Source organism: Lipophrys pholis (genome assembly GCF_963383615.2).
Source record: "Lipophrys pholis genome assembly, chromosome: 10".
In the NCBI taxonomy this organism is placed as follows: domain Eukaryota; kingdom Metazoa; phylum Chordata; class Actinopteri; order Blenniiformes; family Blenniidae; genus Lipophrys; species Lipophrys pholis.
In genome coordinates this window covers 25,335,377-25,341,376 of record NC_137640.1, presented here as the reverse complement: position 1 = coordinate 25,341,376, position 6,000 = coordinate 25,335,377, and the positions used below count along the sequence as shown (strand labels likewise).

Below are 6,000 nucleotides of genomic sequence, written 5' to 3'. Positions count from 1 at the left end.
AATCAGGCCGCTTTGATAAACATTTGACACAAAGCAGTGGGCTTCTGTCTTGGCTGCCTACAGCCCAGGGCAAGAGATTGAGACTGACAAATTTTCATCCACAATTTTCTCTATTTTAACTCCACCTGTCAAATAGTATGCCAGTCAGTGTGACACAAAGATGGAGGAAATCAAAGCCGCTCTCATCTTAAAGGAACACAGACCTGCAGAGGGCTACAAGTTTGGGCGGGAGGGGTGGAGGGTGGAGGGTGGGGGGGGGGGGGGGGGGGGGGGGGGGGGCACGATGGCATGCAGATCGCAGGGCAAAGTGGGACGTTGTTTTCAGGGCTCAAAAGAAGCTATTAAAAAAACTTAGCTCAACACAGGAACAACAACAAAAAAACCCCCCACAAAGATAAAGTTCTGGTTCAAAGTGTTTTGTATAACAGTTACCTGGAGAGGTTATTTGTAAGTTTGATAGAAAAATACAAAAAATACTTGAAAAAAACAACTGATCGTGAGGTCAAGCTAAGATCGAAAGATGAATGTATGTAGAAATTTAAGAAGTTGTAGTAAAATAATGCAAATTTAGTCATCTGTCACCCAGCAATAGCTTTTAAGATCACATTGGCATTGGGTTTGTGACGTACGTCACCGGTATTATTTAAACAAAGGAGCTGGATTTTGGTCAAGGGAACCGGAGGATGCTAACTTGTGGGTTGGTCCTCCCCGCAGCACTCTTCTGCAGTTGCAAGCAACACGGAACGAGACAAAGCAATGATCTCCTTGAGCGAAATGTCAAAAACAACCCAAAAACCTTTCGCTGACAGAAGATACCTACTCAGCCATTGGCCACAGTCCTTCTCCGTTCTCAGCAGTCATTTGCAACAAACACCTAAACTGGAGGAAACTACAAACTACAGAACCATTTGACCCTGCAGCACAGAGTGCGGAGCAATGCTTTCTCACCAATGGAAGCGGGCTCAGGATCACTCGGGTCAACACCTTCTTTACTGAGCCTACAGCGGGATGGAGGGTTCAAGATTTGCTCAATCGACAGGGGACTTAACATGGCCTGAGAGCTTTGCGGACCGGCAGCGATGCTCCCCTGAGAACGCAGATGAGAACGCTTGGCTACAACGGCACTAATGTGAGCAGCAAATCTAAATGCAAAATGTGATTATCTATTCATTAACTCCTATAATTGAGGTGAACAGCAGCTAGTTGCTAGACTGTTATTAAAGCGGCTCTTATTTGGCCCTCTGGTAGCGGCAGAGAAGCAACGGAAAGAAAGAAAGAAAAAAAAAAAAGAAATCACATAGAGCATTCCAGAGGCATCAGAGCTGAGAATAAATGATATGACCTCTGGCTATAGAGTGGCCTTCAAATCTAAATCCCTACCTGACCAGCAAGAATCATCCCCCCTTTATTCATTCCTCCTGCATACCAAACGCGTTCCGCACCAAACCGCCTCTCCGCCAATCTTTTGATTCCTTTCAATCAGTTTCAAGGACTGTAAACAATGGGCGCCGGCGAATATGATGGGGAAGTAGATCTACCTTCGCTCAATTAAGGAGCTGCCCCGCAGCCTCCCGCCGGCCCTGGGAGATGGGAGCTATAATTAGAAGAGGGCAGTAAACTTGCAGACATTATTGATGATCCTCTCCTGACACTTCCCTCGTGTTAGCATTAGCATTTTCCACCGAGCTGGGGCTTCATGTCAAGAGAGGGAGAGGCCGGTCTCTCGGAGTCCATCCCAGCAGGGGGGCTGTATATGAGCTGCACACACAGCGAGGCCACATTATGGCTGCAGAGAGAGAGAGAGAGAGAGAGAGAGAGAGAGAGAGAGAGAGAGAGAGAGAGAGAGAGAGAGAGAGAGACACCAGAGCTCTCCTATAAGGCCCCCTCTTGGTGCTCGTCCACCTGATGGGAACATGGAGACTTGGCTGTTCACCGCCTCATCAATACAGCAGGGCTCTTTTGTCAGTAATTTGCAATAAGTGTCCGCGCCACATCTTAAGGGACCTGGAAATCATTACTGGCTGAGGCCCTGCTCTGCTGCTAATTGGCTGCGTTGGGCCTTATCAACTGAGGATTTTCCGAGACCTTTGACAGATACCAATTCGAAAATCATTGTTCAGTTGTCAATTTAAGAGACCGTTAAAAGAGCTTATTTTAATTTTAATTGGAACTTCCCCCTGCCTTCACAGTGAGCTACGAGGATTAAAAATGAGCTCAGGGCATGTGTGTGTGTGTGTGTGTGTATGTGTGTGTGCATGTATGCGTGTGTGTTGGCGCTTCTCAGGAAGAGGAGGGGGGGGGGCATTGCAGGTTAAATTGACGGGTAACAGCTCTTGACCAGCGTGCGAATGAAGATGGCATACATGCGCATTTAGTTTACAAAAATCTCACAGCTTTCCTGGGACTTCATCATCAACATCAAATAAGTCGGATTCCGAGTTGCAAAGCTCCCAATTAAGGAAAAAAAAAAAAAAAAGGAGCGAGAGTATCCGCTTAAGATGTTTGTTGGAGGCTAGAATGCAAGGACCATCATCGATCACCCCCCCCCCCCCCCAGTAAACTGACCGGCTGATAGTGCCGCCCTAACATATTTATGCGCTGCACTCTCTCGATGACCCTGAACTGAAACACTCTCTTGGCTTTAATAAGGCCTGGGAAGGCTCAGCCCTGAGTACATATGCAAGGTGGTGGTGGCGATGGGTTGTTGGAGGGGTGTGTGTGGTTGGTGGTGGTGGTGGTGGGGGGGAGGGGGGGGGGGGGGGGGATGAGAAGGAATGGCTGCAAATGCTGGCAGATGCGGCAAAAAAAAAGAAAAAAAAAAAGCTAATATGCGTAAACAGGCGTACGAGGCCTGGATGCTGAGCGGCTCAGGGTGACGCGGCCACCCGGGAGCGAGGAGGCGAGACTTGGCAGTGGAATCGAACTGAATTGTTTTGACACCACCGATAATCTAATATGCCACCGACCTTGTCTATAGATCGTTGTGTTTTGAACCGAGTGACGCCAAACAGCACGCCATCGCGCCATGAGAGACGAAACAGCATGAAAATGTTCACACGTAACTTTATAGCCAGACTGTCGGTAGTCAAGTCCGGGGGGACCGGACCTAAACCCACCTAACACAAGTCGTGGCACTCAGTTTTCACTCACGTTCGTTTGGTGGTTCAGAGACCATTAATGGGAATGAAAGAGTTTTTAAAAGGTCCGTCACATTATTTGGAAATTGTTGGTTAAAAATTGAACATTGATGGATAAATGAATGTGGATTGCTTCATGCAAATAGGCCAATAATATAATATAAAATCAATATAATATAAAATATTAATATAGAATCCAACACATCACAAGTTATTTTAGAAACACCATTCTGTCAAATCGTTTGTATTGACGACTTTTTTATTACAGTCTGTCACTCTTCTATTGTAGCTATCTCTAACTATTTATCTAATCTAAGTGTTATAATAAAAACCTATATAGTGTGAAAACATTATATTGAGTGACTTTACACACTCTACCATCACATTTCAACAAGTCGTCTTTTCTGTTCTTATGGAAAAAAGTTCCATTGTATAAGCCTAACCTTGAGATTCTCTTTCTTCAGTGTGACATATCATCTGATTTTAATTCAACATTACCATTAGGCAAAATACTCAAACTGACCTCACTAGTTTAGTCTTTGGAAGTGAAGAAATTCAAGTAGCCTGCAGGTAAGAGAGTGTTGAGTGTGGAGACGAATACCAAATCATTTAAACATTGTTAAATGGGTTGTTAATATTAAAATATAAAGATGAATTTTCATCAAATGATTACAGCAACTAAAATCATGGCACCGAGCAGTATTATTAATGGAAATGTACTTTGAATATATACATTAACAAATAGCAGCAAATCTTAATTATCAGTGTAAAACCGGAAGCATTTACTCCTATTACATGTCAGCTATGAGAAATCTTAAGTCCGGACATAGATATTGATCAATAACCTGTGCAAATTGATGCAACTTTGACCTGCGTTTTGTTTACTTGCCGGCTCTTTTTCTCAGGGGGTTTATTCCCAAAGTTTGGGAAAAAAAACTTTAACACACACACACACACAAAAAGAAAACAAAAGATATCCTGGAAAGGTATTCAAGCGGTTGTTAATCAAAGCAAATTGGTAAATAAAAAAATAAAATAAAAAAACCAGCACGGTGGAGCATGTAGTCACACTTCAGGTTCCATCCCCATGAAAAAGCAGTTCAAACAGGCACATTGTGAACACCTGCAATGTTTGGCCAAAAAACAGAAGAAGAAAGAAGATCAGTAGTGGTTTTTTTTTTCTTCCCCTTCTTCTTTTAAGCAGATAGAGCTGTCATTTGATAATAAACCTGGCATTAATGCTAATTCTCCCATCCAGTATTTGCCATATTAGGAGCTTAGAGCAGAAGAGCAATACTGTTCAGAGGGTAATAAGTGTCTAATTAAGGACTAGACAGGAGGGAAATTGCCAAGGTATAAAAAAAGATTTTCTTTTTTTTTTCTTCCGTCTTCCAGCTCCTCTCCCCCTCTTTTTCACAGCCACGTCTCTGGGAGCCGGCGTCTTGTTTGCCGGCTGTTTTACCCACTGTCAGAAAGGATTTGAAGCGAGGAGCCATCTAAGCATGCGTACGAGAGGATTCATTTGACCTCATTATACATCAATAAAGAAGGAAGCCGGTTTACTAAATACCACCATGCTGCACGCGCATCACGTCAGATCATGCGGGAAGTGTGCTGAAAAGATGATTCCAGAAACGTCTGGTGAACAGAGAGGAGAGAGAGAGAGAGAGAGAGAGAGAGAGAGAGAGAGAGAGAGAGAGAGAGAGAGGGAGAGAGAGAGAGAAATGGGGGGGGGGGGGGGTTGAGTTGAACCCTGACTAGCCAGGAGGGATTCTGACAAGCGCGGGGGGAGAATCAGATACGCAAAGCCCTGTTTAAGAGCAGAGCAAGTGAAGAAAAAGATTTATGCTTTTAATTAATGGCAATTAAACCATGCCTGTTGGGCTGGCCTATGGCGATTGTTCTCTGTGAAAAAAGGGAAAAAAAAAGAAAAGAAAAAAAAAAGGAGGCCGAGGCTGGTGACAAGCATTTGAATCCACTAAGTTCTACCAAGGGAGCTGACACTGCAGGCATCAAAACCTAAACTAAATCAATAAAAGAATTAAACTTTTATAAATTGCATTTTGACAAGCATCAGATAGCGCCGAGGCTTTGATATTTGGGCGAATTCCTCCGAGGTGATGCAAACAAGGAGAGGCACACTTAGAGATCCAAACAATCAAAGGGTCTCGTTAGCATGCGCTGTCAGATGCGGCGCTGCTATTAATTACTACAAATTAATGTGACTCTCTGCACCTCTTCTTGATTGGAATGATAATCGAGCGTGGCTCCAGCAGCAACGGCGGCGGTGGGCTTTGGCGGCGGCGGCGGCGGCGGTGGGGGAACATATGCAACTCTGCCAAACATAATGATGAGAAACCAAACAGACGCTCACTCTACGGTTGTGTTTACAAGCCCCAAAATGGTTGTTGCTTATTTTATCCTGCAGCAACAAACACACACACACACACACACACACACACACACACACACACACACAGATACACACATATGTGCACATACACACACATCATACACTGCTAATTTGCTAATATGTTAGCAAGCATTTGAATTTGAGCCTCCACCAGAGCAGGACCTCAAGGATGCGGATGATTTAGTAATCCCCACACACACACACACGCACGCACACACACACACACACACACACACACACACACACACACACACACACACACACACACACACACTGCTTTAACAAACAACTGTTTGTGAGACAAAATAAAAAAGGTAGCAGTTAAACTGAGCAATATGTGTTCAGACAAATGTAGGCGTGACGCTGTCTAGAAGGGGCAGGCGCGCGCACACACACACACACACACACACACACACACACACACACACACACGCACACACACACACACAC

The 6,000-nt window shown here is 44.4% G+C and overlaps 1 protein-coding gene across 1 annotated transcript in view; it reads right to left on the bottom strand.

Annotated features, from left to right (window-relative positions):
- znf644b (zinc finger protein 644b) overlaps positions 1-6,000 on the bottom strand; it is a gene marked incomplete at both ends in the record, with an annotated part of 82,731 nt that overhangs the window by 553 nt on the left and 76,178 nt on the right. The window lies entirely within an intron of this gene.